The sequence below is a fragment of the Doryrhamphus excisus genome, linkage group LG22 (assembly GCF_037039965.1).
Source record: "Doryrhamphus excisus strain RoL-2023G ecotype Guam linkage group LG22, RoL_Dexc_Guam_v1.1, whole genome shotgun sequence".
Lineage (NCBI taxonomy): Eukaryota > Metazoa > Chordata > Actinopteri > Syngnathiformes > Syngnathidae > Doryrhamphus > Doryrhamphus excisus.
In genome coordinates this window covers 782,326-807,837 of record NC_136378.1, presented here as the reverse complement: position 1 = coordinate 807,837, position 25,512 = coordinate 782,326, and the positions used below count along the sequence as shown (strand labels likewise).

General features: G+C 44.3%; 1 long non-coding RNA gene across 1 annotated transcript in view; it reads right to left on the bottom strand.

Annotated features, from left to right (window-relative positions):
• Nucleotides 1-25,512, bottom strand: part of LOC131110547 (uncharacterized) — a 52,900-nt gene that overhangs the window by 26,348 nt on the left and 1,040 nt on the right. Inside the window, exons 2-5 of the long non-coding RNA XR_013625267.1 lie at nucleotides 21,515-21,601; nucleotides 21,339-21,425; nucleotides 21,137-21,270; nucleotides 16,281-16,470 (exon numbers count right to left, since the gene is read on the bottom strand). This is a non-coding gene — a long non-coding RNA (uncharacterized LOC131110547). The remainder of the gene's footprint in view (nucleotides 1-16,280; nucleotides 16,471-21,136; nucleotides 21,271-21,338; nucleotides 21,426-21,514; nucleotides 21,602-25,512) is intronic.

Genomic DNA, 25,512 nt, shown 5'->3' with positions numbered 1-25,512 from the left:
TTAGCTCATATTTGTAGAATGTGTCGCGGCCCCCGCTTTGGACACCCCTGTTTCAAGTGATGTTTCCCTTTTCATCTAATTGTCTGACGGGTCCACCCGTGTTCCTCTCGCTCTGAGATCCTCATCTTGTGACGTATTTCAAGTCGCATGCTGTCAGAAAACGTCTGCAAAGGATGATTTCTACAAGTTGAATCCAGAGTTATTACCACTTCAGGTGTGTGTGTGGGGGGGGGGGGGGGGGGGGGTGCGCTCAAAGCAGCTTCATCCGTCAGTTCCTGCAGAAACGGAGCCGCTCCTGAGCATTCACTGGGGGGCAGTCTAGTAACGTCAACCCTTGCCAGCGTGCTTCCACACACAGGAAGGAGAGGAAGGAGCTACTGTACAACGCCGGCGTACAGCAGCACTGACTGATGACGGACTTAAAAGGCTCCTTTTGGAACAGCTGGCTTTTGGAAGGGGGGGGGCATCATCCCTAATCCTTATGCGAGACATGGACACACGTCTTTGTCTTTTCTGTGTGTGCTAAAAACAGCTAAAAGGAGGCAGCTAATTCATGCACACAATGGGACCCACCTAGAAAGGCCGCCTTTAAAAGACCTCCAAAAACCTGCAACAAGGTTTTATGGTTTTCCATCCCTGCTGGGAGCATACAGTAGCAGGTTCATTGATGATGACATGATGATGTCATACTTGGCATGACCACAACCGCCATCATTTCACGTAGCAACACCTTTTGTAAACTCAAACACAAAAACACCGCAGCAGTGGCGGCAAGTCCAATATGTAGCGTCCCTAGTCGCTAGCACCAGCAAAGGAGTCCAATCGGCGTACCAATGTTAATAATGGGTAGCTGTAGCATGGTTAGCATGCGTGTCACAGTATATGGAAATAGAGCATTGTTAGCACTTTGTTCAGAAGGCTTCACAGGAGGAATAAGTGTTTCCCATTCTGTGCATTCTTAGCTGCGTCTTTTTAGCTGTTTGCATATCTTTAGAACAGTGGAAAGACAGTGACATATGTGTCCATGTCTCACATAAGGATTCAGGATGATGATAAAAATAAAATAAAAATAAAAGAAGGTTTTCCTTTAAAGGATGAGCAACCGGCCCAATAGATATTGTTGTCGGATACCAAGTGACCTGAAGGTCAACTCTTATACTCGCTAACCAAGTTCAGGGCAATCACAGAGATACCCTGGTGGATCAACATTCTGAGAGAAGCCATTTTAAAAATAGAATATGAAATAGAAATCATAGAAAGCATACCTTGCAGGTGAGAAGTGGAGCTCACAAACAATTATTACAGCTTCTCTCCCGCTTGGCACACGAGTACATCTTTTGTTTGTTTCCAGTGAAAGTAGTACTTTGTCCAATAGTAGTACCTCACACCTGCTGGTTTTTCCCTCTCAGCATTACACGCCCTCGCATGTGAGAAAAGTGACAGGTGCTTGACTACAATCCAAAATGGCAACTCACAGCCCAGCTCCGTGGACGTTCTTCAAATAAGCTGAGAGCTGTCATTAAAAAAAAAAAAAAAAAAAAAAAAGCCTGTGCTTCTTCGCCAATTCTAACAGAAGTCCGCATCAAGTCTCTGGAGACTGAGACTAAAATTATATTTCATACAGTGGAACCTCCAAAATGGAATACCTTGAAATGTCAATGCACAAAATCAGCCGATTTCCTGAGGCTGTTTTTTCCCTCAAGGGTACCACCATCATTTGGGATGCTCCGATCGATCGGCTGTCGATTCCCATAAAAAGACGTGATTGGCCTGCGTTGAGTGCTTTTCAGAGCCGATCACAAAAAAAAACAATGGCAATCCAGGTCATGAGAAGCCAGCCATGACATCACGTAGGGTTGCCAACACCCCGTCTTAGACAAATACTTCACAGTAGAGCAAACTTGGATTTAGTTTAACCTTCCTCTTGTGTTAGCGTTCTGGTGTCATCTCTTATGCTAACGGGTCGGTTTTGACCCGTGTATTAGTTACCATTAAATTTGCTTCTCATCTCTTGGTTGGCTTCCTCATCCATGGAAATATTGGTTTTAATACTTTTGGTGTGGGCATGGAGGCCTTTTTTTGTCACTATACCCCTCCATTTCTATTTCCAAAAATGGTAAAATCAACCTCAAAAGAATCATATTCTTTTGTTACCTGGTATTACTGAGGGATATAGAAAATATCTCTTAAATCAATTAGTTTGATTTAGTTTCCCTTTTTAGTATTAATCACTAAAGAAACATCGATGGTGTTCAGGTGAATTTTGACCCATATATATTCATGTCAAGAAAAGGTGGAAAAAGTTATTGAACAAAATGAGAATCCCTGAAGCTTACATGATTGTACACTTATGATTTCAGTTTTGGCTCAAAATATTGCTTTATAGTCATATTATTATAACCGGGTCGAAACCGACCCTAACAATACAGTGGTCATAATTTCAACCAGACCATTTTAAAATGTAGTAAAAATTATTTTTTTGTTTTTATTTTGTTGAAATAGAGTTTCCTGATGAAGCCTTGATGCAATAAAGAAATGTTATGTGATTCTTTTTATGCATTAAAATGTAAAACGGGTCGGTGCCGACCCTAACACAAGAGGAGGGTTAAGATTAAAAAATGCTTTATGCAACATCAACACGACTGGCAACCACTCCACGGCTTCATTTGTCTACGGAATGTTGTTATTCCGCCAGGATGGTCTATTATCAAACATTTAACCCTCCAACAACACACAACGCAACAAAGCCACTGATGATTTTTTCCTCTTTCAGCGATCATCGCACACTCCCAAACTCTTGTCCTAAATATACAGACATCACTTCCAGAACGGAGCATTCCCGTCTCTACTTTGCGAGCCACAAACACTTGATTTAGTCGTCTCATGTTTTAGCTCCGCACAGCTTCACCATCATATCTTTCCATCAGCCCAAAACAAGAAAAACACATCTGAGGCTTTTAATAATGCAGGCGAGAGAGCCACTTTACCCCATCCGCACAATGTACCCAAATTTTGGTGTCAAATCACATGCGCTTCCTTTAATATCACGGCTGCTGAAGTCAGGCCGGAAAAGACACGCATGGCGTCCTGCATGAATGATGGCTATGCTAATACATCTGTATGCAGTATTGTATTGCAAAACAGCCACGTGAAATATATACAGTACACGCATCATCCAATTAGACCTGTTCTTAGTCGTGCGGCAGCCTTTTTTTGATCAATACGTAATAAGATCTAGTATCAATTAGTGATGCCTGGGAGTAAACATTGCTACAAAAAATGGCAAATGTTTCGCCATGGTAGACGGCGGTGAAGTCAATACGCACGGCAGAAGCACATCACGTAATAAAGATGTAAAAGTGCAATTAATTCCCAACAGAAGGTTGAGCCTGAGCTGTAAACACAGTATTGATAAAAACAAATTAAATCAGTCTGCTTTGCCTTCTTCGTCACAAGCCTTGCGAGACTTATTTGGTATGTGAGAGAGCTGATGGGAAAGTGACAAAACGATAGCGGCATCCACCGTAAATAACGGCATTATATTCATAGGCTACACACCATAAACCAAAGTCAACCTTGTTACTCCAACTAATAGTAATCCAGGGTTATATGCACGGCTATCAATCCACTCGGAACTACAAGTCCGCCCTGCACAAGGATCTCAAACAGGCACTAAAGCCAGATTGTGATCCCAAGCCGTAATGCTGCTGGACGTGTAACGGGGCTCGGCATGCCCAAATACATGTGTGTGTGTGTGTGTGTGTGTGTGTGTGTGTGTTTGGGGAAGTCACCCAAGCAAAGACAGAGCACGCTCTTGAATGATTGAGGTTACCAGGGTGACCTCATAAACCAAAAACCCGTGGCAGTCTCCCAAGGTGAACACTGAATTATGCCGTCATTAAAGGACAGGCTGAGTTGCCAAGGTTGGTATGTAAAGTATAATCATCTGCACCCCCACTTCCAGTCACTCATTAGCCCCCCCCCTCACGGGCCCACCGAGATTATACCTTGAACTTTCTTGACTATCACTACAGTATGTGCCCGCTGGGAATAGTTCCGCTATGGGCCATTTATATCTGCACCCCCCCCCACACTGGCGTCAGCTCGCTCCACGCACAATTCTGCAGGTGTAGCATCTGTATGTGCACTCGTGTATCTTATCGCACACGGGACACAGATCACCGCGTTTGTCCCATAAAAAAACGGATGCTTTGACTTACTGAAACATTATGTCCCAATTTATAAAAGAACCACTGGGAAGGAGCCGCGGGCATTCCAACATTTTGTTCGAATTAGGATCTTTTTTTGGACTCCCAGAGCTCCCGGTGCTGAATCAGTTCCTTTGCTTCCAAACGCTCTCGGTGCCGTCCTAAGCTAGCACACCAAACACAATACAGAGTCAATACACGTCAAAGATCACTGCAGCGTCCAAATGAAAAGGACCACGGTGTGGTCCACGGATGGCAATCACAATACTTGGGCGCGTTGCCAGATATTACTAATCTTCATCAGATTAGTATTCATGCCGGGCAGCCAAGTTGAATCGAACCAGGAGAGCGACACAGACTTTTGTTCCAGAGGACCTCAGGTGCTGTCAGAATCAGGCGGACTACTCGCTTGGCTCGGTCACTCAAAAAGTGGCTCTATCCATATTCTGTAGGGTTGGCGGATGCTGGAGCCTATCCCAGCTGACTTTGGGGGAGAGGCGGGATGCACCCTGAGCTGGTCACCAGCCAATCACAGCTGATAGAAAAACATTTTGTTTTAATTTCTTCTCTACTGCTGACCGCTTCGTTTATGCCAATCATATTCTCTCGTGGGGTCAATCACACTGCTTTTACTATATACTGTATATAGCATAGTATATATATTGTTCCACTGGGCTAACTATTGGTTTTTTTCGACAGTATATTATCCAGTATATATTCCAAATGCCTGTACAGTGTAGTAGTGTAGTACAATAGTAGTGTAATAGTAGTGTAGGTATCTCAAAACGCCAAAACGCTGCCAAAGGTTATTTTTTGTGTGTTTTGGTACTGGCTCCCCCGGTCGGTGTCTGACTGATGGTCCAGGTACCAAATAGACCACCTGCGACTGAGTAGTACTAATAGTAATTTGTACTTCATTTACCATTAGTACCAAACACCTGATTTGTATTTCTTTTCCCATCTTTTTTGTCAAATGTAAGGGTTTTATGATCGAATATTACCACACGAGGGCACGCACTACGATAAGTGAGTTGGTTAAATATCACACTTTTTGCGTTACACAAACATAATGTTTATCCTCTCAATCCACCATTTTGCCCGCCAAACGTTGGGACACGAAGAGAGGCTATTCATTACCGAATTGGCAGCGACGGCGAGCACACTTCAAGAAGCGAGTGCTTTAAATTGGACTCAGCAAAGTAACACATTCCGACTGAAAGGATGCGTTGGCTTGGAGTTTACTTCTAGCAAGCGTGACTTTTACCACTCATGACTCACGTCAGGTAAACAGCAGCGGGAGGGATTACGGTACTACAGTATGAGTACCACTGCACCCCGGGTTTGCGTGTTCTCGAAAGCACATGACTTTGCAGCAGCTAGCGGAGCGTCCTTTCTGTTTGGACGTAGCACCTCATCACGTGTGCTTCTGTCATCAGGATTGACGACGCCCGCCGTGCGCCAAGACAAAGGCTGCCATTTTCAGCTGATGAACTCGTGTTCTGTTCTGTATCATCGTTATGTTGTAGAGTGACCTTCCCCACTGATTGTACAAGCTCAACAAATGTAGTCATCACCCACAAAGTCCACTCTCCTGCGGAGACGGCGCTCTCCGCGACAATCAAAGGTGTGCTGCAAAAACGTGACAGCGAGTCTGTATGCAGTACTTTCCTTTTCAGAACATTTTCTCAAGATTTTCTGTTTTTATGTGCTGAAGGTTTCATTGCGGCAAAGCCGCCGGATGACAAGGACGGTTTAGTGCGAGTTCATTGTGATGTTTTCTTCCACATTGCAACCTTTCTGCAAGACAAAAAGTGAAAAACACAAAAGACAAATACATACAAGAGACATTTCTCGACGGTTTCTGATTGTTCTCAGCAGGAACACAACACGGGAACTACTTATTGGATTAGGTCATGGCGTTGAGTTCTACAAACACAACACTTCATTCCTCAGTAGTTAATGGTGTGCCTAACATGATCAGAATGTCAGCCAACACAGCTTTGTAGCGTCTAATGGTTCGTGTCTTACGTCCAGATAGCATTTGTTATCATAACATGGGCTAATAACTATAAAAGCAATCTTCAATCGCTAAATGTACTGCAAAAAAGGTCAGTAAGGATAATTCATAATGCCGCCTGCAGAGAACATACTAACTCCTTACTTCTAAAATCACAAATACTTGCTGATATAGTTCATCTTCAAACAGCTAAAATAATGCATAAGGCTAAAAATAAGCAATTAGCTAAAAATGTCATCCAATACTTCTCTACAAGCGAGAGAGCTAGCCATAGCATTTCAGTATGTCATTGTATGGTCATATCACCTAGTACTTCTGTACGAGGTACATTATTTAAAACGAAAAAAAAAACAAAACAAAACCTTAAACTGTATTATGGAAAGCAGGAAGTGAACAAATGTAACAGTTACTGATTGTAAAAGTACCAGATGGAGGGGTAGGATTTAATAAGCTTTGCTTCTTCCTACTCCTTTTGGACATGTGGAACTGGGAACTGATTATGGGATGCACTCAATTGTAATCTGATGCATGTTCAAATGAAATAAAACCATTACCATTACCATTACCATTACCATTACCATTACCATTACTATTACCATTACGTTACCATTACCAAAATGGTGTCATTCTTTATTTATTGATCTCACCAGTATGACAACAAATGTTTTTTTTTTATTGTCGCCTACACATTGTTTGCTGTTGTCATGAGCCCTTCAGGGACCACACGGGATACCGATGTGGTAGCGCCAGTCGGGAGTTGTCAGAAAAGCCAAAGAACTGTGATTATTATATGAGTGTGCCGAATGAAATGTGTTTTCATGTTGTGGTTGCTTTGACGTAAACATTGCAGGACAAAGTGGCTTCCGTGTGACACTTCAGTCTTGGCTTTCCAAATCCAACTATTTAGAAAGTTTAAACTTGACAAATCACGACTGCTTATTCAACGTGGCCTCATAGGAAATGTCGTTTCCACCTGCTGGATTGTAAGCACATTCTTCAGCTTGTATTAACATCTCCGCCATTTGAGCAGCTGAATAATTATGGCAAATGTGAAAATACATGACTCACTCATCGTTTAGTGCCAACAGGACCGTGAAGAAAGACCCGGCACACGTGGATCCAGCAGGTAAAGCTGATAGATGGAGACGGGGATTAGACACAAATCTTCTTCTTGTGGGTTTAGCTCAACAAGTATTGATGCCCGGACGCGTGAGAACACACCTCCCTGTCAACATGGCCGTCATCCATTCAGGTGGGAGGCATGGACGCATTTTATGTTCCCGGGCCAAATCTTCTTACGAGTGAGGGATGGCCGTAGACTAAGACAGCTCCATTAGAATGTGTTCTTCTAATTTGGGTAATGGATGGTAAACAGTTGGCCCCTGTCCCCTGCTCCTCTTTTTGGGGCCCTATAAAAGGTGTCCCCTCATGATTTCATGAACTTTCCTTTCTTTCATTGTGCACAATGAAACATTTGGCTGGTACTGATGGATTTATAATGGTGGTCCACAGCAGCAGTCATTGGTTGGACTTGACTAGGTAGGACAGCCCTATCTGAGGACTGGCTGCAGGATCCAAAGTATCTGTCCTCTACAGGTAGAGGCATGTCCAGGGAAAGTTTTCTGAAGAGGGGGAGGTCTACGACACCATCCCTCCCCCACATCCAAACCCTCCCTCGAGGATTTCAACCCCAAAGGGGGCAGCCGTATCAATCAGAGATGGTCCAGAATGAGGTTTACCAGGGTGAGGTGGACACGTGGGGCGATGAGGACAAAAGAAGGGACCGTGAGAGGTTGTTTCTTCAGAACAAAATCCCATGTATGAAGAATGAAAATGTACTCAGCCTGATGTACACAGTACTTGTTGTATTGTTGTGTTGTGAGTCCGTCTTTCAAGCTGAGACGGGTGAAGAAGCCGGTTTTTCTTGTCCGAAAGCACAAGCACAAAGGAATATTGCATCAGGCCATTGACCCATTTCACCTTGAGAGACGGAGTACACAATCCAACAAGTACAGTCTGCAACAACAACCCAGTACATTTTCATTCCTCATACATTTTGTTCTGAAGAAAAACTCCTACAATTCAAAGACCTGCTGTGTGGAATGATTGACAGGTAACAAGTAACCCGGCCAGCATTTCTTACGGTGACTCAAAAGCCATTTGATGACACCGAGACGTCATGGTTGGAGAAACATGAGCCACACTCCAATATCAGTCACAGTGGAATGTCTTCAACGACCAAAATGTTAATTGAAGCTTTTTATGACTACGCAGCACACCAATATAATAATATGAAGATATGAAGATATGAAGATCATGTTCCGAAGCTGTTTTCCGACTCGTGTCCAATCCCACATCAAACAACTGACCTCTGTCAGCTTGCTTCCATGTTGATGTTGCCAACACGCTTCTAATTGCACGTGACATAAGACATTTGCTGTACGTGTTTGACGGGCGCCACTCAAGTGACCGCAGTGACCAAAGGCGAGGCCTACCGAGACACAACCAAGCTAATGGCGGCGCCGTTCTCATCAACACTCCGCATCAAATTCTTCAAGACAGAATTGCTAAAAGCTGTTCTTTTCACAAAGCCCCAACGCCAACATTAGATTGTTGATGCATGCGCTTTGACAGTCGGATGCACCGGTCCTCCCCCCGGCAGACGCCGCTTGACTTGTCGCTCGCCATCGGCTCATGCAGAACCAGTCCACAACCGAGGATCATGTGCCTACAATTTTCTATTCCTTTTTTTGTATTTCTTTCTTAATTCTTCCAACCAGGCTCAGCGATTCAACTTAAGAAATAATAAATCACTCCTCCCGTCGGTGATTAATAGCATCTGTCCCAGAGCAAGTTCATTTGTCATATTTAATCAGGATCATGGATGACCTGAACTACACCGCCATGTTCTGCTCCCTTTGCAGGCCGCTTTCATTCGTTCCCGAACAGCGACACGGGGGGGTGATCGAAACGCTTGGCACAGCAAGTGGCCGTCAGACAAGCAGGAGGAATCGCAACACATTCGCAAATAATCTTGACCCGAGTGCAGAGCGTTGAAAGTCATTATTAACATTATTTTACAGGTCCTCCTTTTATGGAGATCCCTCTTATGGGGACACCCGGAAATGTTTAATACTGTACACAAATAAAAACAACTAGAAAATTATACATCGTAGTCGTCCTTCGTTTACTGCGGTTAATTGGTTCCAGACCTGACCGCGATAAGTCCATTTAAAATTCAATCTTAATCAAAAATATTTAAATTAAATATTAAATACGTCATAAATATCATTGGAGCGTGGAACTACACCCTTTATAGTCACCTTAATACTTCTATTATTCTTGTTGACACCACATTGCACAGGCTTTGGGCCACTAGCATAGCAAGCTACTGAGCTAACAGGTTAGCTAACAGGTTAGCTCAGTTAGCCTCACCAATTTTCTTATTCTAAACTCACAAAAATGTTTCAAACAAGGGAAGAAGGACAAAGTAAGAAGCCAAAAACTTACCACTTCCACACGGAATGGGAGGAGAACTTTTTTCCGACTACGTGCGGTGTGAAGGTCACGTAATATGACGTTGTGTGTCGTCTTCAGGTATCCAGCTCAGTAGCGTTCAGCCACGTCCCCGCTCGGGTCCCGGCCTCTGAGGGAGGTCTGTAGAGGGGCCGGGTCGTGTGATCATGTGGTCTGCAGTCTGGTCAGGCTCCCAGAATTCACATGCAGCTCGGTCTTCCTCAGCGATGCTTTGAAGCGTCCAATCTCAGTTCGCAGGCGGTTCAGCGGGATCCACTGCTGATGGGGCAGGTCATCTTCTTTAATGCCGACTCCCGGGTCCTGGATGTAGCCATGGATACGTGTGGACCCTGCCAACTCCCATTCCAGCTTCCAGGATGCCTCATCAATGGAACATGACTGATGCCTGGTGACCGGAATACCGCACATAACTTGTCTTTCGGTATTTTTGGACTACTAATATGAAATAATAATTTTTAACACGGTGGCAGAAGCGCCTTTTAGTTTAGATATTTTGGAAATATATACGGGTAAGTTTGTGTCAAAGTGAAAGTTTTGCTTGAAATGTTTAAATCTTTTCACAAAAAGCTGTTTTTCTCCCTAATTTGTTATTTGCTAAAACCTAAGTACATCATGTTCTACTGTTCAAACTTCATTTTCTGATGAAAGATGAGAGTCTAATCTTTCTTTAGGTTGGGAGCTTCCTCATAAATAAGTAAAAATGGGCGGTATGGAGTGGCTGGGATTGAACAAGTTCATATGCAGTCATGCCTCCCTTTATCACAGTTAAAAAAGAAAACAAAAATGTACCACTTCCACATGGAATGAGAGGAGAACCTTTTCCATTTGGTCTCGGTCATGGCATGTGGGCTGGTAATGGAATCTAACGTCATATCTATCATGTCACAGGTGCCTAGTGACCACAATACTACACACTACTGCTTGGCTACGTTGGTAGACCTGAAGGTTGTGGGTTCAATCATCCGTCCTGCCTTGGGCGAGATGTTTCACCCCCAGTTGCTCCTGCGTCACCAGCAGATAAACGTGCTAACGGTGTTTACATACATTTACATTTACGTGTCTTTCAATATTTTTGTCATAGACCAATTGTCGTAGGTCAATTACAAGACAAGGCCGATGAATTAATTCTCGAAAAAACCCCAAGATGATGGGACGACTGTACAATCAACAAAACATGACTGTTTTTCAAGCCACCTTGAAATAGACGGCGTGACGTCAAGTGATGTCATTTCCAAGATTATTGCACCGTTGTCCTTTTTGGGAGAAAGATCAGAAAGGTGACATGTTTGAGCGTGTCATCATCATTACCCATCAAAGGCGATGTACAGCTCCGTAATGAGTGTCATGCTGATTTACCAGGCATTTGAAGCTCAGCTAATGCGACATTGCCACAGTAACAAGGATGTGGGAAAAAATACAGCAATGGAATGAAATTCTATTCGGACAGCGTTGTCTCTGAAGGCCGTCACGATGGGGTTGAAGACGCTCACAGATGTGAGTAGCCAACATCGCATTAAAGGGTCAAGCACACTTCAGCATTAATTAGGAAATCATTACCATTTGGACCCCCGGAAAGGCAGTTTGGTTTTTTATGATGATGACATTTAACTCCCAAGTTGAAGAAGAATGTACAATGTTATGTTATTAATACTTGCTACCTCACAGCAGAAAAGCTTCAAGTTAAGCAAGCAAGGTTTTTTGTGCGACTGTTTGATGTGTTTGAAAAGTACAAAACAATAACCTCTCGGTTAATTGGTTCCAGAGCTGACCCTGATAAATTAATTACTGCAAAGCAGAGTCCTTCTTCATAAATTTAATATTTTGTAGTTAAAGTATGCATATAAACCTGTTTGCGACCTTCTAAATATTAGAGCCCTCTTGACATGAAATAACATCCCTATAGTCATCTTCACACTCCTATTACCCAATATAGGAGCCATTCAGGACATAAATTCCAAAATATTCTCGTCTACAATCCTTACGTGAAGCATCTATTTTCTCTGTTCTAAAGATATAAAAACAGATAAAAAAAGAGACCCACCTGCAGTAAAAACTGTGACCCACTTGGTGATGCTAGTCACAGCTACATACAGGACAGAGTGTCGGAGAGGAACACTGGGGGGGGTATCTGATCTGCACCCTTCAGAGGGCTAATCCTGTTTTTATATCTTCATGGCAACGTCATGTTAGCGTCACGGTGGAGTATTCCCCACGTGATGGCGTCATGCTATGTGGTTATTGACAACAACGGGTCTTCGAACGCAACACTTTGCATGGACTGTTGGCTGACTGATGGCATTATTTCATGAATGATTTAGCAGTGAACTTTGCATTGTGCTGACACCAGAGATGGGCTAGCTAAGCTGTGAATTAAGCCCCAAATCCTTTCGATTCCCCGTGGCTGGCAGTCTGCTCATCACTATTACTTATTCACCAGAAATAAAAAAAAAGGACTTCCAGTGTGGTAGCGACCTTCTACACACGCCTCTCTCCAAGTCCGAGCTACCTGTTATAATCCGGCGTAATGGAAATGCGGAATGTCACCTTGTGTGAGAGACAGCTGATATCTCTCACCGTGCAAAAAAAAGTCATTTAGCACAAGTGCAGATCACATTTAATTAGACGAGAGGATTTAAATTGCCATGCATCAAACACTGCAGACGGCCAAAATGGAAAGAACTTGGGCCACAGGCCAGATTCCATGAGCTCTTCCATAACCCGTCACAATCCCTTGAGCTACGGGGGTCAACAAGTCAGATCACAGCTGCCTTAATTAACAATGACCATGGCTTGGAGGTGGCCGGAATTTCAATGTTCGTCACCTGGACTTGAATGACAAACCGAGGAAGTTTATAAACAAGGACCATGTGGGAACGCGCTTTCATCGCCTGAAAGGAAAAGTGCACACTGATCTCCAACTAGCTTGTCTATCCATGTCGGGAGCATGTGGTAAGATGGTAACCTGATGGTAAGCCAGTGTAGCTTGGCGCCTTTATGTGCTGCCACTTTATCTGTTTGTATATCTTTATAAACACACAGAAAAGGGAAAGGCGTGCTCATGTCTCATACAAAGATTGCGGATGATGGGTAAAAATGCAGCAAAGTACTCAGCAATCACGTCACCGTCATGTCACCGCCATGTCAGCGTCACGCCATGTCCAGCAAAACACAAATACTTCACAATACGCCTGAAAGTACAAGGACTTTCATGTTGTCACTTCACTAATGACAGGGACCTCACAGCGGCGAGCCAACGCTAACCTGTCAGAGCGTGTGAATATTTTCACTCTTCATCTGCCACCTATTGTTAAGGACTGCTCTCACTTTCATTATGTTTCCAGGGTACATCAATAACAGCGGCACAGCTGTCAGACTCCATTAAGTCACATCTGCATAAGCACGGCGATGTACGCTATGTATTCACAATCATATCAGCTTCTTTCTGGAAATATTGTATTCAGATGGATATCAATGACATAAGGATGAACTTTCTCTTCAATTGTTTGTCTTTGATGGAAAGCGTCACTTTGAGGTGAGGTAAAACACAACGGACACGTGCATGCAAATGGGATGCTAAAATGGACGTGCTGTCGGTGATGTTATTCTACCGTAATAAATAAAAACATAATTTCCCATTTGGATTAGTTAATGGAACCAAGCATAACATAAAGCTTCAGTAGTCATACTTTGCAGATGACTGGCACGTAATAGAGCGTGACCAGGATGGCGTCATCATTTCATTTGTCCAAACGTTTCCGTTCTGCCATTCCTGGGAACGTTCTGTCAAGGCGTCACAAAGAAGCCAAGGAACGAGCTAAATGCATCTGTGGCGTTAATCCGCTAACGCAGGGGTCCTCCAAAGAGTCTTATTACATCATGAAAAAGTACAATTTCACAGGTAAACATTACACAAGTCATTTTACAATAAAGTTCAAATAGAGTTATAATCTAAGACAATTTTCCAACAATAATGTTGTAACATGTAATGTTCTAACATGAAAAAAGTTGCAATTTTACAAGAGTAAACTTGTAATATTATGAGGAAAAAATGTATTTTTGTAGCGTTGAATTTAATATAAAACATTTTTTAAAGGAAAAAAGTGAAAAGTTGGTACTGTTAGCCTTTCCACCTTCGTCATTGTCGTTTCTTGAAATATGCATCACGTCTAGCATATCTACATGTGTTGCTTTACAAAATATCAAAGTAGCATCCTTTCATTTTTCAATATGAGCGGCCCTCGCTTGGAAAGGGTTGCTGGTTGAACTCCAAACGGATGATAATTCGCCTTCTAGTGTAAATTCGCTTTTGTTCAAAAGTTAGGAACTGTGACGGCTGGACTTACTTTGCGTGTTCCTGAATCTGCATGCATTTGGCGTTGCTACAACAGCAAAAACTCCCCAATAATAAGCCAAGCAAATGAACTCTCATGTTATTGTACCCCAAACAAAGCAGCGGAGACACTTTTACTAGCGCTAGTGTGCTTCTTCCTGGCCCACATCAGCAACAAATGGCCACCAAATGGACTAAATTATTGCCTTGAGAGTCTCACAATGCTCAACAATCTCTCAGAACAATGCACGAGATGCTCTTGTGATTACTGCAACGTGCACGCACACACACACACACACAATGCCTTGATTGTCTGCACTATGTTTAAGTATCCATGCACTGTGGTTAAATTAAGATTGGGGGGCCACCTGCCAACATTGTCTGTAGTCAGCAATAAGAAGGAAAAATAAAGGCGGCATTACCTGGGATCAAATCCCAAATGGAACAATAATGTTTCAACGACGGAAAACGCCAGCCTCCATCCAGGTGGTACGCGGGGAAGCACCGGTATTGACCACCGCTACAGCCGGAATCCGTTTCCCTGTGGGGCCCGGATGAGTAAGGAGCTGTCAAGCCCGGTGCCCCAAAGCGTTAATAGACCCCCTGCCTGCAACTATCTCTTGGTCGCCATCTTGCCGCCAGCTGAGTTCTCCAAAGCTCTCACTGCAGAACCCTGATACAAGTCACCTTCATCGAACGTTAAAAAACCACCGCAGCGGCAATGAAGGTAAAATGTGTACTTTAGTTTCCTGTCATTGTTATCATGCTATGGAGCGTTTGGAACGCTTGGCTTGCCACAAGAATTTTGGAATGCAGTCAAAATGCAGTCAGAATTTTTAGAATGCAATTCCAATATCCAGGAATTCTGGCTCATTCGACCTCGAGTGTGACCGTAGTATAATGGGAATGGTTTGGTTCATTTGAAGCATGCATGGAAAATGTTCACACCGCTCATTTCCAGATGTACACAGCCGGCCGCCTTAACCAACACCGGGCCGCAGCGTCGGAAAATCTCAATTCCACTGCCAAATATCAGCCCTGGCTAATAAACAGGACGTTCCATGCCTTGTCACCGAGCACTCGGGAAGGGTCCTTGTTGAGAGAAACGGTTGCCACAGAGCTTGGCAAGGACCAGGAAGAGCCCGAGGACTGGGCCACGTGCCAACATGAAGACTGGTGACGGCCACGGTCCAACAAGATGAACACAAGGACGGGGACAAAACTGGCTACGTCGTATGCCAGATGTTGGGAAGCTGCAGGGAACGTTACAGATTCAGCAACGACTGAACAGAAAGGCTTAGTCATGCTGTCAATCCAGTTGCACCGAGTGGACTGGTATGACTGGTAGGACTGGTATGACTGGTATGACTGGTATGACTGGTATGGTGGTAACGAGACATGCAAATATAAGCCAGTTCTTCCATTTCTAAGCAATATAGCAACAAATGAATACAATAAGTGACCAACAAGACCAATCCTGTCCTCCAGGGCCTTTGATTACTAACTTAACATACAGCGTTGCCATGGTGACATGCAGCCTTCAATGGACTGGCCCACCCTGCGCTAAAACGTGCAGTGGCTTCACGTTCGTTCAAAACAACAGGCTCTCATCTGTTTAACTGACAGGACACGGAGTTGGGCCTACTCACGTTTGGACTCAGGCTTAGCATGCAAATGAGTTCTTTTGTTATTTCTTTTAGTTAAGACCTCTAAATGTTTGTCTTGTGGTACAAACCAACAACTTGCTCATAGACAGCTGGTTGTGTGGGCTCCTACAGCAAGAGACAATGCAAGAAACCCACCAATGGAGACGTTCTTCACCATGTCCAAGTGTACTGGTGTTACATTTTTTTCAGGTTGCAAGACAAACATATGTATGTGTCCTGCGGTTTCCATAGGTCCTCCATGAGATGGAGATCTTAGTCCTTCATGGTCACCACAACTATCTTCTCCATGGACAAACAAACAAAAAACATTGATTTGGGAACACCAAAAATCATGCATCCGATTGGGACCTAGGCTTTAAATGACACATCCTCCAAACCAGCAGACTAAAAACCAGATAAGGGAGTCAAGATTCCAAGTTCCAAGCACTCAAAACTTGCTTGTGTTTGTGCAGTGTTCAATCACAGCCACAATAAAACATACCAAAACATAAAGCATGTGAGTAATAAAACATTGCACTCACCAAAAAACACCTGAGTGACAACAGTCGTGATGATTTGGACACATTATATTGATATGGAATGATTTGGTGTCCTAGTTTGGGCCTGGAGATCCTTGCCGTGCAGCTGCTGCTTTCTTCTTTCTTCGTCTTCCGGCAGGACGTCAGCTACTGGTGCCTGGGGCGCCCTCTGCTGGCCAAGACCTGTATTACACTAACACGGCACAATGGACATTAACAGTGGTTCTTTTTTTTTTTTATCAAAAGTGACCGTAAACATCATACTTTAATGGGGGAAACTATTTCTATGTATTCATCTATACCATAGTGCCACATTTGCATGTTTTTTACACTCATTAGTGAAAAAAGACCCAAATATTGTAGTTTTTTCATAACACATTGCACTTGGCCGAGTGTGTGAAGAACATGAAGCTTTTCACACCACTCAACACGTCTATATTACATATGTCGTGTTGAGGCCCAAGGGGAACACCTGGAAGGGAATTGCAGAAGAAAAACAAGTAAGCACAATAAAGAGACGTGTTCTCTGCTCTGCTGCTCCCTTAAATACAAAAAGCAAAGATCAAACTAAAACAAGCGAACACGGTGCTCGTGTCAAATGTTGTCAAAGTTGCTACAAACGTTGCGTTTCTTCGCCTTGAAGGAGATCTACTCTGTAAAGGGGTGTCCCTGCTGTTTCTGGGTTCGTGCGTTTGTCCGATGAAAGCTGCGGTGAGTCAAGCCGCATTAGCGTCCTTAGCTTAGCATACGAAGCGCTACGTTTTTGACTTGTAACGTTGAGTTTGAGGCTAACTGGTTGCACAATATGATGTAAACAATGTACTAAACGGGTGTTATTTGGTGTTAAAACTTAATCAATAAATATATATAATAATAATAATATAAATAATTTAATAAAATAAATAATTTATATAAAATATAAATAATAATAATAAATAATATAATATATATAGTCAATAATCAATAAAATATTCCATGATGAACATCGAATCCAACATGGCAGACACGATCGGGTCTGGAGGTTTGGAACCAATAGGGGCCGGCGTGCTACAATTGATAGTTTCAAACGATGCGCCTCTTTTGTATTCCTTCAGCCTTGCAGTCGCTCCTTGAACGGGAACCGAGTGGAACTTTCCGAGCCAAGGTCCTCCAACCGCCGAGTCTTTATCCAAGTCTCCGTGGCGCTCAAGACGCCAACCACAACAAGTGACAGAATGCAAATGGTCAAAAGTTTCCATGACAACAAATAGAAAGGCAGAGCGTGTGTGCAAACGGACACAAAGAGCCGCGGAACATTTCCATCCGGTCGGAACCAGATGACTCCGTTATGTCGTCAACACAGATCGGCTGCGACGGACGGTCTTGTCGGACTACGGGACCCGTGGAGCGTTTGATATATTTGTCATATTGGATTAAACGGGACGGAAAACAGGATCTCCCTCCGTCCAGATAGAACGTTAGCAAATCGGAATTGATATCCAGTTATGACTGCAGCTGATTTGCTGCATTCATGAAAAGTGGTGATTTGCCACCCGGAGGAATAAAAGTGTCCGGGCGGCTTTACGGCCTCCCTGACAGAGTGTATTATTACAGGCCTTATTGGTTCCCTGATTTTCATTTAATCTGCCTCCAAGATGCATTATTGTGTACACTTTATGATCTCATATTGTTTTATTGCAACATGCATTGTGCCGCTGTAGTAGCACTTGCTTTTACAGCCGGGCTGTAAATTCCCTCTTTTAAGATGAAATCTTGAATTACTTTGCAAACTTGGTGCAGGGCATCGCAGAGGGCAGGCTAAATTTGGAAGACGGTCTGCTGGTGAAGTGGAATTTAGTGTTGGGGTTCACAGGATGTTAAGATTCTGTCTCTCTCGTTCGCTCGCTCGCTCGCTCTCTCAACTCGCCGGCTGAGTGGGATTTATTTAACTGATATGTGCTGCACCGCAAACAGCTGAGCTCAACGCCGCCGAGCCGCTCCTCTCCTTTCACGTGAAAGGCGACTGCAGTGTCCCCTCGAATCTACTGCCGATATTGATTTCATGACATAATGGCTCCTACGGAAGGAACGCCCAGAGGGTGCAGGCGGGACGTGCTGATGTTCTGGGAATAGACTCCAAGGCCACTGAGGTTCTTGTCACGTCAAACAGGCGCTGACGTTTGTATCGAGCTTCGTACGTCTTGGTGCAGATGTTTGGGCAAAAAGTCCTCTTTTGTGTCCGCAAATCGCTTAGCGTCAATGTACGGTCAGATACTTGGTGGGTTCTTCATGTTGTCATGTTCTCCGTGGAAACACAACAAAAATGCAGCATCAAAAAATGGTACATCCTGTTGCGACCTCGGTGGGGGGTCCACAGAGGAAAAGGAAAAAGCGCCGTACCTGGGACTTCGCTACGCCCGCTGCTTTTCGGTCACTGATTGCTTTATTGCTGTACTGCACGTTTTTGCGCTTTATTGTGAAGGGCCTTTAAGTTGAATGAAATATTTTTATTGTTCATGCTTGCCTTTTTGTTCTTTTTCAAAACTCTTGCTATTGTCCATCCATCCATCCGTCCATCCATTTTCTATGCCGCTTATCCTCACTTGGGTCACGGGGTGATGCTGGAGCCTATCCCAGGCGGGGTCCACCCTGGACTGGCCACTTTTAATGTGCCTCAGGCCAGTACAAGATGAGATGCAGACCACAAGTGGCCCCCGGGCCGCACTTTGGGCACCCATGCTCTGGACTAGTACAATCAGTGAAATTATGATTTGGCCTTTCGATGCATGACAATTTTCTGAGCAGAAGAAATGATAGCAATATTGTAATGGTAATGAAAATAATAAATATGGGCGGGGCCGACATTACGGCTATCCCTACATGAACCGCAAGCTTGTGCGTCCGTCATGCATTCAAATTGTATTATGAGCAGATGAGTGGACCAATAAAGTCGAATTAGCCAGGCACTCAACCCGATAAGCAAGACGCCGGATTTAACAGGATCAGGTTCAATCCCGTGTAGGGTAATTCATCTCATGATTGACAGACAGCAGATGATATGAGCATATTATGATATGAGCATATTGTTGAGTGGGTGACTTTATGTAACGCTGTCTCTTCCTGAGTGGACAGACGTACACTAAAAGAAAGAATTCCTTAAAAACGCAGCTGGAAATATATATGGTTGGAAATATGTACAGCTGCTTGCTATGAAAGGTTCTCTATATATTGTATATATAGTACATATACGTACGTATATATACACATATATATTTAAACACTAAGAACAAAGTCTGTTTTCCGGAAGAACTGATTCTGCAGTTAATAAAGCGCGGCTTGTTGCGCTTTGTTGGAATTATGGGCTCAGTTGGAGCACATCTGAAACCAAATTGCTCGTCAGAAAGTATGCATTATGGAAAGGCGTATTAACGCCAAACTTTGAGTCAGCGGAACACGTTTCCGTCTCCGGAAGCATCCCCTCGATGAAAGGTATCACTTTTTAACGGAGTACGCAGCCAGATTAGCAGGGATCGTGGCGAGGATTTGTAGAGCTGAGACCGGGATTGGCGTAATCTAAGATATCCCGAGGGGCATCCGCAGTACACGTAACAGTACCATATTTGTCCCGGTCTATGATGCCCTTGAAATACCTTGTCTAAATGCAAATCTGCCGCCGTATGCATATGTTTCCGTTCCCGACGAGCTAAAACAGACCATATTTCGTCTGCATAAAATCCTGGTCTTAACGGAACGCTCCACGTCAGGAAGTAGGCGACTCTGTTTGTCTTTGTTTGTTTCTGCTGAGACCTTCTGACCATATCGACTGGGTGTCACTAAGAGCTCCTCATTGGCTCCTCATGCTTATTCATTTCCTCGCCGTTGAAACAAGCGCCTGGACGTTCTATAGACCAAAAGGTGCATTTGCAGCCGATAAAAGGAAAGATAAATAGGCTCCATCCCATAGTGCCCCTGTGGGCTGGAGGCATTCAAAAGCGGCCCCCCCTCTTCAATAAGGCATGAGCAGATGAATGGACTTTTCTCCCGTTCCAGGCTGATTGGTGCTGACAAACTATAGATCACCTGTGAGCGAGAGGCTCCCTATTTCACCAGCGCTTGTCTCGCGCTATTGCTCGGCCACGGGAATCATTCTGGCCCAAACAAAACCACGGCGCCGGGGTCTTTTGTGCGGCGCCGTGCTTCTCATTTCCACCCTCATGGCCCGGTGTCTCCAAAGGATGAAAAGCCCCCCCCCACCTCAACCTCCTCTCTGCCTCCACTACACGTGATTGGCGATGTGGGCTGGAAAAGCCCCCCCCCCTCAAATTTATTTACCGTTAGGCCAAGCAGTATTTATATATATATAGATCATATCTACATATAATTTCATATGTAGTCCTCTGGGGGCCCAAGGCAAACTCAGTGGGGGGGGGCATCCTGGCTAACTATCATTGCAAAAGTATAAAAATGTGCTTTGTGTTAACATTTTGGCTTTTCTGGAGCAAATGAATTGGATGACATTATTGCTTATGGAAAATGTATGTGGTTAGCATCCATTTGGGAGTTAAGGACAGTAACCAAGGTTGTATAGTATAATATATACACTCGTATATTGTATAGTATTATAGTAATGGTAATGGTAATGGTAATGGTAATGGTTTTATTTCATTAGAACATGCATCAGATTCCAATTGAGTGCATCCCATAATCAGTTCCCAGTTCCACATGTCCAAAAGGAGTAGGAAGAAGCAAAGCTTATTAAATCCTACCCCTCCATCTGGTACTTTTACAATCAGTAACTGTTACATTTGTTCACTTCCTGCTTTCCATAATACAGTTTAAGGTTATTTATTGATTTATTTTTAGAATAATGTACCTCGTACCAAAGTACGTTGCATCCAATGAGGAGGTACGGACTTCACCATCTGTCTCAGTTCCTTCCTTTGGATGCCCTGCAAGACCTTCACTGCTGCATGGAAGCGTTCTCTGCTGGTTCAGATCAGGTGAATGACTCACGCTAGACAAACAAAGGGAATATTCCTTGTTGGTTTCTGTTTTTTCTTGGGAAAAACAAAAGTGACCCACATCAGGCAGGCAGCGATTGAAGGCGACTGCAGCGAACGCCTGGAAATCCCATCTTTAGGTTTAGATTTGGAGTCCGTAGTTGCGGCTCTGAAAGGGAAAGTGTTAAAAAAAACATGACGGTACGGAGCATTAGGACCTTTCTTTGATGAAACAAATATCCTCGCATCGCCACTTACCATGGATTGCCTCCTTGTTGGTGACTTCTAAGAGGCTTGTGAAGTTCATCACTGATCTCAGATACTTGGTCCAACATGAGTCTTGGTCTGCGTAGGCGATACAAATGCTTCCATCCAGCAAACAAATACAAATGACCACACGTAGACCTTGCGGCCCCAGTCGCTTATAGAACGTATATAATCCCTGCAGCCCAGTCAGATGTACACCCACAGCGCCTTTTACTTTGATAAAGAGCTCATTAAGAATACGTTGCCAGTCAGTTTCTCATATTTTGCTCATGATGAAAATGGCCTCTGACTTGTGGGCAACGCTGATCTCATCAATGGAATAACTTGCATTATTTGTATCCTGTTAATACATACTTCAAACATAGTTAAGATATATTTTGCCGCCCTCGGCGCATCTTCGCCTCTTTGAACCTCTGCTAGTCTCTGTGAGGGATGCTAGGATGTAGTGCCATTAGTGTTGAAGGGAAATGTTCTTTTTTAGTCACGGCGCCATGAAATGTATGCTCACAAATGTACGCCATTTGATTCTGCGGACACCAGATAGTCAAAAAAAAGTTGCATTTTTCATTCTCCCGACAACTCAGCGTCTGCATAGTAATCAGCTTGTAAATTTGGGTTGAACCGCAAGTCAATCCGCAAAGCATCATGCTTGTTAGACCCACAGGCTGGGGGGGCTAGGAGCTGGGATGAAAGCCAGGGGCGAGGCGAGCGACAACAGCCTTCGCTCCTAAGAAGAGTTGAAAGCTGACTTTTAGTAACTGCTGCAGGCTGCCGGCGTTGAATGCGAACCGGCAGTCAGTGGCGTCGTGCTGGATGTGCAGCACGCGGCGCTGGGATGACAGATAATAGGCAGGGAGGAGGGCGCACCTTGCTAAGCGCATCTTCTTATCAAAGAAGACTATGCTGCTCATATTCTGCTACTAATTAAAGCGATAAACCAATTTCCTGTGTGCAATGGCACCCCGACCAATCTGACAATAATGTATCATGCTAACCCACATAGCATTGATCCGTAGCCACGATGGAAATAGAAGAATGGGGCAGTGATGTCCCCTCCCATTTGATTTTAATGGGATGAATATTCGACTAAACTCAGCAAACAGTCGTCATGAATGAAGTCGTGACCTCAGAAAGTAAGACGAATGCGGTTCGGTGTGCCACTCGCGCAAATGTTGCAATTCACCCTGGCAACGTCGGTGTCATTTCAAGTTTTAAAGTTTTAAATCATCCTAAAATAATGCAATGAAACAAGTGTTTTTATGACATGTGATATTTCCAGGCTTTCGTGGGCCACATCGAATGATACGGTGGCCAAATCTGGCCCCCGGACCTCAAGTTTGACACCTGTGTTGTACATGTGATTAGAAGGGAGCACCTTGCTTCTTGGTCAACTTCCTTAATGCCCGTGCGAGATGGGGAATTTTCTGATGGAGCGCCGCGTGCGGGCGTTCGTCACTGAAACCCCCCCCCCGTGACTTGTTATATGGCAGCTGAGAGGAGATGGATCACCCGCTCAAAGCAGCTGGTGCCGCCACCCACGGGACCTTCTGACAACAATGCGATCCTCCAGAACCCAGCAAAGCTCCCACCGAGGGAGACACAAACATCAACACGCTGTTGCCTTAATGTGTTGCGAGGACTGATCCCTGATTGGTCGCACCTCTCACACTCCCTCACCAACACATTTGGTGCAGGGACGTCAAACTGGCTTCTTTGCTCCTTTGACTCCGCACTGTGACAATTCCATGCTGGGAGGGCCACAAGGATTTAGTAGGATTTCACATGAAAAATAATACATCATAAACATAGAGACCATCTATTATTTATACTATGTACACTTTATGGTTTCTTTATATTCATGTTGCCACCACGGCTATAAAACAACTTATGCGGTTTCCAGCAGGAGACCCTTTTTCCACTCTATCACGTGGGACCTGTCATGGCTGACGTCAGGACTTCATGCAGGGTTACCGTAACATCACGCCAGCCAATGACTCCATGTTTGTGTCATTGCTGTTGCCGAGTGACCAAAGTACGACATAACTCAGATTTCAATACGTCTTGGCCAAAAATACGTCATTAGTTCATTTCAATTCAGTCATTAATTTCTGAAAAAAACTGGATATGGCGAGGGACGACTCTACCGTACGAAACGGTCACAGCCATAGGGGCTCATATTCGTGCTCCTTCCACACTTTCTCATAGGATCGTGTATGTCCATATGTACCGTATAAGTCATACGGTACAAATCTTCTCGGATTCTCGGATGCCATGATACAAGAAACTCACAGAACTGCAGACGAGCGCAACGACTTTCTAACAAAGCGGCAGCTCGTGTGTGCATCCTTTTACTGCCATTTTACTTCAGAAATCGATACAAGCGTGTTTGGTCAAGTCCCCATCGTCTTGGGATTGGAGGGGGCACCAAGCCAAAGCAGTCATATGGCGTTGGAAACACCAAGAGTGTGTGGCGTACACCCAACCTGAACTCAAGTAGGAGGCAGCCGGGTCATTAACGGGACACTAACCCGCCCAACAATGGCGCTCAAAAACTTTCTTAAAGTTAATTGAGGTTTTGTGTTGCAGATAAAAAAGACCAAGACGTCCACTTTGAACAGCCCTGAATGAATGCGATCGCTCCTCTAACAAATAATTAACCACAGCCGCCATGTTGCACAAAATAAATCAGATTAACTCAGGTTCAAGTGGAAAAGCAAGAAGGACACAGGAAGGGTTGGCTTTCGGGTGCCAAGAACAACACTTTAACTGACGGTTGTTCAGACATGAATTGGTTAATAAATGATATTAGTACTTTTACTATTGTACTATTAAACATTGAAATGCAAGACATCTGTCACCTAAAACACAAAGACCACGGGTCTGCTTTCATGGACGACTAAGACCAACCATTCATCTAACACCACAACAGTTATCCATCTATTACATGATCGATTAAAGGTCACATGTTACGGCTCTAACGACACCCATCCAGCCATCTAGCGCGCCCGGAGAAAGTACGCCATTTGGAAATGTCCTCTCCTTCGGAGCCCCGCTGATGGAAAGCCGGCGCCGTCTCTCGGCAAAGAGAGATCAGCGTGACCAAACATGGTGAAAGTCAAAAGGGAGGACATCGCTGGGCTGCGTGCAAACTTGCCTCATTGTCTCCATTGTGTGATGTGTAATTGAGAGACAATTTGTATTACGTGGCATTGGTAAAGGGATTAGGAGACATGATTTATGTTCCAAAGACATTTATCGTTCAAAGCAAATGAGTTTCTTTTCTCAGCGGGACAATAGAGGGCTGACAGACTCCTCCCTTAATCTCCGTGAGCAAAAAGGGCTCACTAAACCGAAATTGAAGCTGCGTGTAATTCAGACCCTGATGAAGCAATTTTTTGATTTGACGTTAGGTCTTCTTTCTGGGACTTGGGAGCATCTGCACGGTCCCAGAGGTCAATCCAACATGGCGGCCGGCGTTTGCTTTTTGCTTGGTCTTTGAAAGGGCAGGGAGTGAGAAAGATGCTTTGGTTTCTTTGGGCCGGCGGGCTATTTCTTGTCGTGGAGGTGAAGGTGCCTTTCAATTTTCTGAAAAAGCGAGCTGGGGGAAAAACATTCTGTTTACCACTGTCCCTTTTGAAAATGATTTGTTGAAATTGGTTCCTGACACGGCTCCAGGATATTTTGTCGTCAAGATCCCGGGTCCAAAAATCTATTTGACCTCCCCCTCGCGTCCTGTCTCTCATGCGGCACACGTGAATGGCAGATACGAAAACACACACCGCGTTCTGGCGTGAAGCTGTACGCCCTACGTGATGACTTTTTAAAGGCTCGCGAAAAGTTCCACCAACCCGTCGGGACACCGGGCTGGAAGGAGTTCATACCGTTGGCGGTGACTTTCAACCTAGATGGTGGGGCTGGCGTGCTCGGCAGAGGGGCGCCGCCGATGGGAGGGGCGCGGGGTCTTGGCATCGTCGACACATGGCAAAGTA